Source organism: Aythya marila, assembly GCF_965140915.1.
Source record: "Aythya marila genome assembly, chromosome: 5".
NCBI lineage: Eukaryota > Metazoa > Chordata > Aves > Anseriformes > Anatidae > Aythya > Aythya marila.
This window is the reverse complement of record NC_139046.1, coordinates 30,957,957-30,971,999: the sequence shown is the minus strand read 5'-3', so window position 1 is coordinate 30,971,999 and position 14,043 is coordinate 30,957,957.

The following is a 14,043-nucleotide window of genomic DNA, read 5'->3' as shown; positions in this document are numbered from 1 at the left end:
CTATACTGCAGATTGCAGCACAGAAGAAATACATTTAAGTTCAGCTTCAAATTAATGTGCTCAGATAATAGAAGGAATTTAGCCATTCTAATATGGAGCTTTGTGTAAGATTCCCAAAGACAATGGACTTGGGAATTTTAAGAAAAAGGGGAAAAATGGTATTACCAACATGGGATAGATTGTGTTGTACAGATTTGATGATACGGCATTTGGTACCATAATGTTTTATTGTTACTCTGCCTGCTCCATGCCTTCACAGCCTGGAGGCAAAAAATATGAATGGTATATGAATCGAACTGTATTGTTTTCCTATGGTAAGGATCTAGGAGAAGCTTGGAAATTAATATTTTGGAATAAGTTGAAATTTTGATCACCTTCCACATAACAGAACTCACCAGGAGTATTGAGAGCCCAGCTGCTCTTGGACATATGTCAAGAACAGGCTGAAACTTTTAAGACATAGTAGATTATAAAGCAACAAATAATCAGTGGTGAACTGCATGTGTTCCTGTCTGTAACAGTGTTTCTGAAGGGGGGAAAAGTGCTTTGTCAACCTTGAGTTTTTCAGCTTTTAGTTTCCTTGTCTATACTTCTGACTATTCTTGTATTACATGAGGGAGAAGTTAGAAGTAATGTATCTCCAGCTATAGGTAGGAAATACATTATATATATATCCTTTATATTAGTGCTGCATGAGTGCTTGCTACACAGTACCATGGAGTGGAACATGTCACTTGCATGTTAGGGCTCTGGCACCCCATGATAGGAAAATAGCCATATGTCAAGGCCATGGGTGGTAAAGGTTGCTTTCAACAGGGCTTCTGGCAGGTGGGCCACTTAGAAGACACTTTTCACAGAATCACAGAATCACAGAATTTCTAGGTTGGAAGAGACCTCAAGATCATCGAGTCCAACCTCTGACCTAACGCTAGCAGTCCCCACTAAACCATATCCCTAAGCTCTACATCTAAATGTCTTTTGAAGACTTCCAGGGATGGTGACTCCACCACTTCCCTGGGCAGCCTGTTCCAATGCCTCACAATCCTTTCAGTAAAGAAGTTCTTCCTAACATCTAACCTAAAACTCCCCTGGCTCAACTTAAGCCCATTCCCCCTCATCCTGTCAACAGGCACATGGGAGAACAAACCAACCCCCACCTCGCTACAGCCTCCCTTGAGGTACCTATAGAGAGCGAATATATTTCTTCATATGTTCCTCAGCAGGGAGCTTCAGTGCTGTGCTGGAACCTTTCTCCAGCTCCATAGTTCAAGTGAGTCATGGAGTGGAGAACAGGCTGTGTGATGTGCTCTGATATGTAGGTAGGGTGCTAGCAATGAGCAGAAATGAAGTAGAATCGGCTGTGAGTTTTTTTTTCCCCCCTCAGTGAAGAAAGTGTTTCTACCACTTTCTTATCTCTATCCTGAAGAAACTGTCATAGAGGCATTACAAGGGATTCATGTCTCAAATATGAAATGAACTTTGAGAGGTACACCTTAAAGACAAACTCGGAGTCACAGCATATGCTGCTGGCATTGATAGAAAGGTCTGTTTCAAATAATAAGTCAGTAAGGCAAAACAAAAGCCAGGGTGGAAGACCTCAAGAAAAGAAATAGCACAGCTTGTTAGCACTAATGTGCAGAAATGTTCTCACCATCAGACTTCGAGGCTGCACAGGGAAGCTGTTTCTTTTCCATTACCCAGAAGATCTCAACATGGAATGCAAACAGTTTTTCCTCATGTATTTCTGGTAGAATTTCAGAGTGTTTACACTCTTTGGTGGGCTGATTCCTGGAGCTAATGCTTATTATCTCCCTTTCTTTTTTAAACAAAATCTTTTCAATATCTCAAGCTAGTATGGATTTGTTCTCCACTCCCTCAGTGAGAGCAGAAACAGAGCTTGTTTTAGATCCACTGGAAATATTGGCAGGGTCTTTGGAATTTGTGCATCGCTTTGAGTCCTACAGGCAAATAATAGCATACAGCAGAAATATTTACTGAACTGGATATCTAGTGATTTCTTCTCTAAAAGGGCAAGTATCTCTCTACAAAATTATCAGTCAGGATGTAGAAACTAAGGCGTACAAAGAGCATGCTGGCATTTTGACTTTTCTCTGGTGCATTTAGCAAGGTTCATTCATTAGGTTAAAATGGGTGTATTTTATGCAATCCATTTGATGTTACTGAAGGAGGTGGGCATTTGGTGACATTCGTTCTTCCCTGTTTTCTGTTTCTGTACTTCAGAGATAAATCGTCTGTCTCTCATTGGTTAGGGGAAAAGATGAAAACCTTGTAGTTCAGGTTTACAATTTTGACAGTTCTCTTATCCAATTTGCACACATCATTTCCAGTAAGGACATAATAAGGGATTTTGCTGTCAAAATCAGGACCAAAAAAAGGAAGTGAAAAAAGAGTAAAATAAATTAATTCAAATTCCAGGATAAAAACAACCATGGTGGTGATTTTTTCCTTATGGTTCAGTTACTGTCAACATTAATAGAGACAAGATTGATATGTTCTGCAAGCACTTTTGGAAATCTTATTATTACTGATTAGCTATTGACTAATTGGCTAATGGTTGTAAAGATTATATTAAGACACTTCTTCAATGGATTAGAGAGCACAGGCTTGATAGACCCTCCTTCCCAAGGATGTTAGCACTGTGGCTGTCAGCTTCAGATATGCTGGAGAGGCGCACAGGTGAATACAGACATGGCACTAGTGAGTCCTAGACCAAGCAAGAGCTGCACTTTCAGCAGAGGTCCTTGTTAGCCTACACAGATATCCAGGACCTTTTCTGGATAATAAAAGGCATTGCTATGCCACAGAGGCCTTTTGCTTGAATCCTGATCAAACACATTCCTTGTTAGGCAAGGAGATATTACACATACAGATCTATGTGATCTATTGTAAAAATGGTTGCCAGAGTTTTTGGAATAAACATGAAAACAAACAGCTGATATTTCAAAAGTGAATCACAAATCTTGCAGCTCTGCAAAGTTACAAATATACAAATCTTATTACACATCTCCTGAGTGACTACATTAAGGTGATTCATGGATATACTGAAAATTCATCCTTGTCAGCTGGGTCTGAGAAGGATAAATTACCTGGGAGCAGCCTATTATGCTTGTTCTTAGTACTTTTAAAATAACAGTTGACGTTTATTTCTAAGATGTAATAATGCACAAGGGAGGATAACACTCTGCTACCATAGAGCTGTGAACACCTGCATTCAATAATGATTTGCATATTTTTTTCTCTTTAATCCAAGGATTTAGATTCCATTTACAAATATTTAGTAATTAAGCAGCTCAACAGTCTATGCCCTGGGAACATATTGTTTATACTTTATGGTTGTGTAAACTAAGAATACAGAGAGGTTGAAGGATTTATCTGCAGTTACACCAAAGGTCATAGTGAAAATGGAGAAGTTGCACCAAAGGTCAAATGGAAAGTGAAGTGTCAGGACTGAGGTGTCTTGCCTTATATAGGCTTCAATCTATATTTTGAATCTATATCTATAATCCATTTTCTACATGTATATTTCTCTTTGTATGATATACTCATCAAAATGGAGAAGCCATTTTTTCAGATCAAATCTTATATACTTTTAGATTTTTAAAGAGAGAAGGGACTACTGTGATTCTCTAGCCTAACCTCTGGTGTAATACAGAGGATTTCCAAGAATTAATGCTTACTTCAAGACCAGTAGCTGCCACTAGACAGGAATATATATTTTCAGGAGCAAAACAGCAACAGTAAAATACTGATTTGAAAATCTCTATCAGTGGAGACTTCACTGTAACCTTAACAAGGTTGTTGCAATGATTAGGACCCTTACTGTAAAAGTGTTTTCCTTACTTCAGTTATCTTCAATTTCTAAACATAAGCTGTTCATTTACCAATACTATTTATTTTGTGGGATTTAAGATTCTAAATGCCATAAGGGTATTATAGACCTAACCCTCAAAGACCGAGTGTGTTTAGTTTTTCTCAAAAATATTTAGAAATATTTATTCTTATGCCTGTGGAAATTTTTATTATCTTTATAAATGCCCAATCTCCTTATTAAATCGTATCAAATTCTAATACTGTTCTGTTGGTAAAAGTGTCTGCACTGAAAGTATGCAGGATGGAAGAAAAGATTTCCTTTGAAATTCTCCTGTTATTGATTGTCTTCTTTTTCATTAAGAATGAGACAAAGATCACAGAAGGGGTTGATTTCCCCTTTCTTAGTCATATATTTTTTCATGTCCTTTTAGAATCCTCTCAGCTAAGGTAAACAATCCCAACTTTGTAATTCCATGTCTCTTCAGTGAAGACATTTAACCAGTTTTCTTTATTTTCCTTGAAATGTGAATGTGACTTGCTTTTGACTTCTTACTATTTTTTTTTCCCATTGGAAATTTGACTATGACTTGGAGAACAATGGAAAAGAATGTAATGCATTGTAGATTTCCAGTCTTGTGTTTCCTTCTGAGAAAATGTGAATGCAAATATTTGAGGAAGATAGATGCTGCGATGAGTGATCCAGCACAAACAAAATTTTAATCGTGAGTCCTGAGATACAGAATTTGAGGTATGATACATAAGCAATGTAGTTTGATTTCTACTTCTTTACTAGACGGTATATGTAGCTCTTCAACATCAACTAGAAAGAAATAATATTGGTAATCAAGTTAGAGTAGTTAAATGATGATAACTATATACATCTCCCATGTATATAAACTGAGCTACAGGTTACAGTGAACCTTGTGTGTTCAATTGTACTACTTAATCTGATTCAAATGCAGGAAGTCAAGAGTCCTTTGCTGATATAGCTCTGCATAAGAAATACATTTGCAACATTGGTCTCTTCACTTGTGGATATAAAGTAGTTGAAAGTCATAGAAGAAATAGCAAATTACAGATCATTTGCTGGTTGCTAGTCCAGGTCTTCTTGTCTGCAGTCTCTGCACATGGTAAAAAAGAGTGCACATGTACAGAAGAAGTCCTGGCATATATATGGAAAGAACGCATGTATGGGAAGAAGAACTAGCATAGGGTGTATAGGGTGTATGCCCTCAGTGGATCCCCTAACATCCATGTTGGTTTATTATTATTATTCTTTTTTATTTTAATAATCATAACCACCCAGGCATCTATCTGTTAAAGATACACTTGATCCTCTTCTGTGCTATTATCAGGAATGAGGATCAGCACTTAACACTCTCAGTTGAGAATTTCAAAGCTACTTAAGAGGATTAATTTGTTTTTGCAATACAGCTGTTTCACAGGACTAGATGATTTTTGGCATTTCTGAGACGGGAAAATTACTTGGTTAGATAGCATACTGTTGACAAGCGCAATGGCGCATTTTATGTAGCCTAGTTCACACCTCTCTGTTCTCACTCCAAGCTCAAACTTTTTCTTTCATGTTGTTTATATCATAAAACAAACCAAGACAAATTATTACATTAATTTTTGATTTGTTAGATCATAAGATTAATGACATTAATAGGGCTGTTGTATAAAACCATATCGGATTTAAAATAATGAAATAGACGCTTTTGTCTAGACATTGCCCTGTGAAACTATACCTCTCTGAGTAGAAGAGATGATATGGTAGTGTACATCTTCTTTTCTCCTTTTAATCTTGATCTTTGGCCTTTAATGCATTTTTAATATGCAGTGGTTTCTGTAGCTCCACAGTTTTTTTACCAAGTAACTGGCCAAATTCTAGGTACCTAGCTGATTTATATGTGAATGGGGAACCATATCTGATCTTTCTATTTTAGTTCCTATTTGAGTTTGAAGTCAGTTTTCCAGCTGTTGGATAGGGAAGGAAAAAGAGGTCAAACATCTTACTTGGAAGACTACAGTGGTAAAAGCCATCTAAACCCCACAGAGCATATTTCATTTGCTGAATAACCATGCAGCGTCCTGCAGTAAGAGTATCCAGTAAAATGAACATGAAAGCTCAGGTGGTATGAGCTATAGTACCCCAGAATGATAGTAGAAGAGTTCTATGTATATATATACATAGAACATATACATATATACATATATACATATATACATATATATACATATATACATATATACATATACATATATACATACATATATACATATACATCTATACATAGAACATATACATATATACATATATACATATACATATATGTATATATGTGTGTATATATATATATATAAAAAACATATTTGAATGATACTGAACTGTGACTCATCTGTAAAGGACTGTAAAGACATAAGGATATGCAGAAGCTTTTATGTAAGCTAAGTTTTATGAAGACTGTGATTATATACAGGTGTAGACCTCATGAGCAGTTGGAAAGATTAAGAATGAAATTGCAAGGGTGGTAACAGCTCAGTGTGCATTTTGCATAATGCCTGTTCATAGACATACCTTTTCCTGTCAGGTCTGAACCTCCTTAAAGAGTAGTTCTTGTGTACTTTTAAAGATGGTCATTATCTTCAGCCAAGACATCCTAGGATCCAATGGAGTTAATCTACAAATTAATTGATACAGAAGAGGGGAGCGAAAAATATCATGGAAATACTTCTGGAATGAAAATACAAACGCCTCCTGAAGACTTTAATAGGCTATTGTGGATGGCCAGAAATGTCTCAAGGCCTCTCTTCGCTAAGAGATGCCCTCTCTTTGCTAAGGCCCTCTCTTTGCTGAGATCCCAGGATCCCTCAGCAGAGTACAGTCAGGTGCTTGGGAACAGCTATGGCAACATGCAGGTTGCTGGGCTGGAGCACCCTGGCTGGCCTGCAGACAGAAGTGGAAGATATGTGCTCTACCAAGGAACAAACTCCCCAGACAGAAGTGAGTTTAACACCCAGCCATGGGATGTATGTGATTTTGACTGCTGCTGGTGTGCATGGGGGTTGCTGCTTGCAGATGGATGGAACTGTTCAGGTAAGACAGGTCTGAGGGTGCCTGCTCTGTGACAGCTGAGGCGTCTTGTGGAACGTACTCCGAGGTCCCCTTGTCACTGAAAAGGTGGAGTTCCTCACTAGCAGAGATTTTTTCATGCAGATTAGGATTGCATGGATTATTTGTTTGGATCTAGTTCTCAAGACCATACTGAAATAGGAGCTGGAGTACTCTAACTTTTTGTGTTGTGACCTCTCCCACTGTTCTTACAAATCTGACATGCTGTGATGCTCAGCTTCCATGTACATCAGGTCCTCTCAGGGAATAGATACAAGCTTGTTCTAGAAACAAAACGAGGGACTGTATTTTGAAGCAAACTTATTAAGAGAAGTGGAAGTTTTTCTATAGCTCAATAAGCATATTGAGAGGCTTATTAAAATAATAACAGAACATTTGCTAATAATTAATTGCTGGCATTAGGGAAGGGACTTCCAGCCAAACATTCTGAAGTTCTTTCCAAATTTCGCTGACCAAAATTGCAAACAGATAGGGACTGCCTAATCCATCACCATGTATTGCCACCCCTGACAGCTATTTAATTGCTTACAGCAGAGCAACTGCTCAGTAGCTATCAGATTGGTGCACAAGCAAAGAATATGCTGTATAGCCAAGAAAAAGTGGAAAGCAAATAGTAGGTGAAGGAGAGCACGTGTCACTCTAAAATGGGCTCAGTCATGTAATAGTATCCCCACACTCCAGTGGGGATCATTCATGTCTGTTTCCAAGATGCAATTTCATGTGTCACTTCAGGTCAGATAGTTCCCACTGCACAATTGTGCAGAAAGATGTGTGTTGTGTTCAGAATTATCACTGTCATTGTTTTCTGCTGAAGGAAACAGCATTCATGACAATCCTGAGAAACTTCTGATGTCTTTCTGATTTTTAAATGTGTTAAAAACTATAATAAACCCTGTTTCAGACCTTTCATTAGAGCCTTAACGTGTATCCTGAGTACTTTATTTTAGCTCTGCTTTGTGGTTTCAGTGACACTCTCCAGACTCTTGTAGCCTCAGCTGGCTTATAGTGATCTCTGTTGATTGTGGAGCAACACCAGATAGGCATCTATTAAATTACATGCCTCAGTTAAATGCCCAAGTGGTGGTGGATATGAATGCAGTCAGAAATGCTTGTGAGTTTTTGACTGTATCTGCCTTAGTGCTGTTACACCTGTCTGTATCTGAATATATATGCAACCTCTCCATATTAAATAGAGGAAATTTATCTTCATTATGAAATCACTCTTGAGAGTCCATTGCTAATGAAGCTGCTTGTTATTTATTTTTGAAGTTGTATATAAACAACTAGCATTATTAGTACACAATTACCAGAGAGTAATCACAGAATTACTGTAAACATAGTCTACAAAACATACTGCAAATTAATATTCATACATTTCTCTAATCTACCATTTGGAGCAAATTCATGAATCCAATCTAGAGCTCATCACAAAAGCATAGTATCACCAGGGGGAAATGTAGTGATTTGTGGCTTAGAGGAATTGAAGGGAAAAATCCTGTGACACTTTTCATGGTTCTGGAGAAAGGGACTACTGTGGCTGCTGAAGCACAGTTCAACAATACTTTGTGTCAGTGATAGGAGGAAAAGAGAACCTGCACATAGACTTGCCTTTATACATTGATATTGCAGTGTTCAATCAAATGAGTGCAGCCAAGTCCAGTAATGTTGTTTGACAGCCTGGCATGGGTATTTGCAGGAAGCCTAAGGTTAAGTACAGCTGAAGAAGGGTGTTTGTATTCTGCTATTGATAAACAACAATGGTTGTTTATTGCCCTTCCCTAGTGGAAAGAAATAAGTGAACTGGTAAAACTAGTAGCATGGAAATCCATGTTGTGTAGCTCATTCATAATAAAATGCAAGTTGTTTGCTCTGCATAAATTATGCTTTTATTTATTTATATATTTTTTTTAGACAGTCAAGAACTGGATAGTAGCCTGATTTAAATAACAATGATTATAGACCTGTAAAGTACTCCCTATTTCATTCATATTAAGGCTTCATTTTTATGAATTTTGGGATGATTTTTAATTATTCAGAGATCAGAGTTTTGTCAGAGTGAAATGACCAGAAAGTTAATAGTAGCTGAAAGGGTACAACTCTTTCACAACTGAGCAGTAGAAAATTGAAAAATTAGAATTCAAATTGAGATGGCTGAAACTCGGAATCACTTCTGACAATTTAACTTATGCACCATCATATAGAAGGAGTGCCAAAGCTGATTTCTATCTCTCGATTAAAATATTTTGAGAGTTAAGGAGGAATAGGAAAAGAATACAATGGAAACCTGTGATCCTTCTTCAGCTTTTTAAATTGAGCTTGCTGTAAGCATCATCATTCCTGTGTGCCTGTTTCTGCAGAGGTCCAAGTAATTAAGTTCTGTAAAAATAAAAATAGAGGACTACAAATGATTTTAAGCCTAGATAATTCAAGACCAAAAATCTAAAGTATTTCCACAAGACTGCAATTGTAAGGACTATCTTGCTAGTGAGATCTGAACACTCAGTTATGTGGCACTATGACTGCAAGATGTGCTAACACAAGTGACCTTCAATGTATTTGATTATCTAAGTCAGAGAATCCATGATAAACTGTGTTCATGAAATCCCTGATTACTGAAGGTTGCATATACTTTTGTAATTCCAACTCCTACATTTATTTCTTTTAATACATGAAACAAACTGTGGTGTTGAATAGATGCTCAGAAATTGTACATATGTTGTTTTATTTTTCTTTCATTTACATTCTTTCTCATTGCATAATATACTGCTTTGGACATAGGGCTGTCTTAAGGTGTAGGAATATATCTGAAAGATAAAAGTACTTTATTTTATAGAAACTACAAAGAAATTATGTAGAATCATTGCAAAGCCTGATTTCCTGCCTGCTGACAAATGAAGGCTTTCTTGCATTACTTCAGCCTGTCTCTCGAAGTATGTCCAGCTTAAAGCTTAAAAAATGAGACAGGCTATTCCTGTTGAAGAATGTATCCTTATGTATATAAGGCTTGATAATTAGAAACAAAATAATAGAGTTAAGTTAAAAAAGAAAAGAATAAAGAATAAGCAAAAAAGGCTAAAATATTTTCCAAATATATTTTAACTAAGAATGCTCCTGTGAAGCAGAAAGATGGTGAACGTAAGATTTCAGAAAATAGAAGGCATTTTCAGGCACCAAGAGTTGTGGAAGGGGTAAATTCTTGTTGCAGTGGCTGTGAGGGGACAGAAAGAAAGCTGGTCTGACCTTAAATCTATTTTATTAATCCAGGCCACAAAAACATCCATAGCCACACTTTGCGAAATATACAGTGAAAGGATGAAAGTGTTTAACAGGGAATCCAAGGGGAAGGAGAGATTCTTGGTTTATAACACTAAGTTAAATAAGGTCTTGTGTAGCTTCTCATATACTTGAGTTTCTTTATGCAGATCAGTTTGGTGGGGATATTTATGCTTGATTACTAGTAGTATAGAATCTTAGCCTTTGTATTTTTAAAGATGTATTTACAGGGTTTTATAGTGTAGGTGGGTGACATTGTTTCAATGTGTATTCTTAGATACAGATTCTGCAAGAAAGAATTGTGCAGGAAAGCTAAAAAAAAAAAAAAGATTAACAGCGATGAAGAGAATACAACAGCCAGCTGACAAATTTTGATAAGAAATTATTCTGCATTAAACATCAGGTAGCCTGGAAGCAAGAATGGATACAGAAAGAGACAAAAAAAAAAAAAAAAAGGACATTATTTTTAGAAAGGTTATTGTGGTGCAAGAGTTGAAGAGAGTGGATATATTTTAGAAAGTCATTTAAATATGACATGGAAACTCTGCTCTGCATATGTCAATGACGAAGTTATGTCTTCTAGGACATAGGTGATAAATTGTATGCTAACTCCTTGCAGGTCTGAGGACATATTTTAATACTTATTTCATGTGTAGGTCTGAAAAAAAAAATCAGGGTCATTCAGTTCTGGATACTTGATGAGGAACAAAATGAAAACTTAAAGATTTTAGTTTGTATTTCTTAATAAGAAGATGATGGCAGATCTGATGGTAAGCATCTACAGTTATAGAGAGCATAAGATCAAGAAGAGAACTAAATATCTAGAGATAGCATTTAGATACTTATGGTAACATTGAGAAAAGTAACTGAATGGTCATCTCTTTTGCTTCTTCTGCATCGTTTCTTTATTCTTGTTATATTTTTGTTTCAGATATTTCTTCCATTGAATAGAGAGGAATGTTGTAAACATGAATTCTTTCCTCCTTTTTATTCTTTCAGATTAAAAAAAGCACGCAATGAGGTATCATCTGGGCTCAAAAATCACAAGAAAAGCATTTGGAATAATTAACAAAATCGTTAGGAAGATACAGTTATGTTTCTGATAACCCTGACATTGGATTAAGGCAGGACACTCTTATTTCTAGTTTTTCTTGGTGTGGCTATTAGAGAAGTTTACCAGTTGTTACAAAACCATTTTGCATTTGCGGATGATTTCATTGCATTAGGAGAGACAGAAGATGTAGTGCAATAAATGACTGAGATTTGAAGGAAGCAGAAAACAAATGAGATTCAATGTAATGAAGAAAAATTGCTCATGGTCATATGCCAGCAGAAATGTTCTGGATGTGTATACCCAGAAGCTGATGATCATAAATAGCAGAAGATCATTATTTACAAAGGAGTGATGATGAAGAAGGGGATAAGGACTGAAGCACACAATGCAGATACCTATTAATTTAACTGGTAGGTATACAGTAGCTCCAGCTAACTTTTGAAAAAGACAATGTTTCTGATACTGAAAACCATCATTAATTTTACTACTTTATGTGGTAAAACTTTACTTTTACTTAAAGAAACTTAATATTTTCAACAACAGAGTATTGAGTCATTTTTGAGCCAAAAAGTGAGACTGATGCTTGAAAGAGGTGATCTGATAAGGAGCAATGGGAGGTCACTAAAGTGAAAGAGTAAAGATAGGATAATTATTCCATATTAATGGCTGGTTAACGCAGGGGAAGACAAACAAACTATGCATTTCAATAAAAACCATTCTGATGGTGTTTGACCTGTGACCAAGCACTGAGAAAGTGAAGGAATAATAATGATCTGAGAGGAAATTGCTAGTGAAGGGGGGGAAATAAGCCATTGCTAAAATAAGGTGAGTGTGAGTGTGCCTTAGATTCTATATGCTTTTCAGAACCTGGACCAAGTGGATTAGTATCCCATTAAAATAAGTTGAGGTACTTACAGAGTGGATCTTTATGCTATGACAAAGGGCGCTGAAGGGCATAATGAGAGAAATAAGCTTTTGTGGAGAATGTAAAACTTTCATGCAAGATACCAGATTCTCAGTTAGACTATACCATAATGGATAAATATGTTCCATGAAGGTGATACAGTGTGATTAAAAAAGACATTTTGTACTGAAAATTCTGTGATTGTGTGCCAGACTTGTGATTTTTGATTTTTAACCTTTCATTTTTTTACATTCATTTTCAGAAAGAATCAAATTTTAATATTTCTGTCTCTTGATCGCTGGTTGCATAAAAAGTAACAGCAGAAGATGGCAGCAGAGATTGCTGACTCCATCTCATTTCTTTATATGTGCAGCAGAACACAGACGCTCAGTGAAAGAACAGAGGGTAAACTTTTCTTTAAAATCATACTGATTTATTTCTGGAAAAATAAATTCATATACTCCAAGAACGTATCCATCAGCTTATTTTTTTATGGAAATATTGTGGGAGTTAGGAAAGAAAAAACATTCCCTGTCCCTTCCATATGCCTTAATGACAACACTCAAGAAGTTAAGATAGTCTTTGTAAAAGGTCATGAACAAATTGTCTTCACATAGGTCTCCTGCCTTAGCAATAACTCATGAGAGGCTGGTGCTGTTGTTACATTCCATATGAAAATATAATATGCTGAAAATAATGAGGAAGCTCTGATAAACTACAGAAAGTTGCTTAAATTTCAACAGGTGACTCAAAGCACTGGCAGTAATGCCAAAATTAGTATCTTTGCCATTCTAGTTCTTCCTCTAATAGTAAACAATTGTAAAGACCTGCCAGTAGTTTAACTTGACCTTCTGATTGCAGGCAGCACATGTGGGTGTGAACTTAGATCAATTTGTAATGAGAGTAATGTATTTCATTAGACAAACTGATGCAGCTGGAAACAAAAGCCTTTGGACACACAACCCCCCTTTCAATATCACAGACAAAAATCCACCCGTGCTGATTTGTGCACACAGTGTGTCTGTGCTTTGTGTCTAATCTGCAGTGAGAGCCAGAGCATTTTTTTCTCAGAGACTGTGGAAAACAAGTAGGTGTATTTATAGAGGATGGAGCTCAAGTGGGTGCAGTGGAATATAGATCCCAGTTTTCCTTCCTTAGTGGCACTGTTGCCGTGCTACCCAAAGCATGTTTGGATCAGCTATCTCTGCTTCTGCTCTGGCTGCTGCACGCTAATATTTCTGGGCTTCTGCCCCTGCCTAAGGAAGCTCACTTGAAATTTGTCTGTATGTCTGTACTTCTGCTGCTTTTCTAATGCGTGTCTAAGTGAGTCAAGATGCTCTTGTTTTTTTTTTTTTTTTTTTTTTTTAATTTTATTTTAACCCAACATCTATGTTTCTCTGCTGAGTATTAACTGTTTGTAGAATTGTATAGCTGAGGCTGACAGACAGCCTAATTGCTTGAGTGAAGCCAGAGACATGACTCAGGGTTTGCAAATTCAAGCCCTTTTAGCCTTCAGAATGGTTCAAATTGAAGGAAAAAGGAAACCATCAGATGTACAAGAATGCTTCTTGGAGATGGCATTTTCTAGAGCATGTTTGAATTCTGACAGAAATTTTCTGTAGTACGCATTGAAGAACTTTTGCTGCCTCCCTGCCCAGTTGTGTCTGCCACTTGTCAAATGGGAGACTTGAAGTTAGGAACACCTTTCGTGTTTGACAGTTATTTCCACAGTAATATATTGTCTGTTTTGTGTACATATGCCTATTTTTCTCTCTGGTTAATATAATTCAATTGCTTTATTCTTGTAATTTCTGTATAATCCTAATATAGGCCAAAGTATTCAAGACT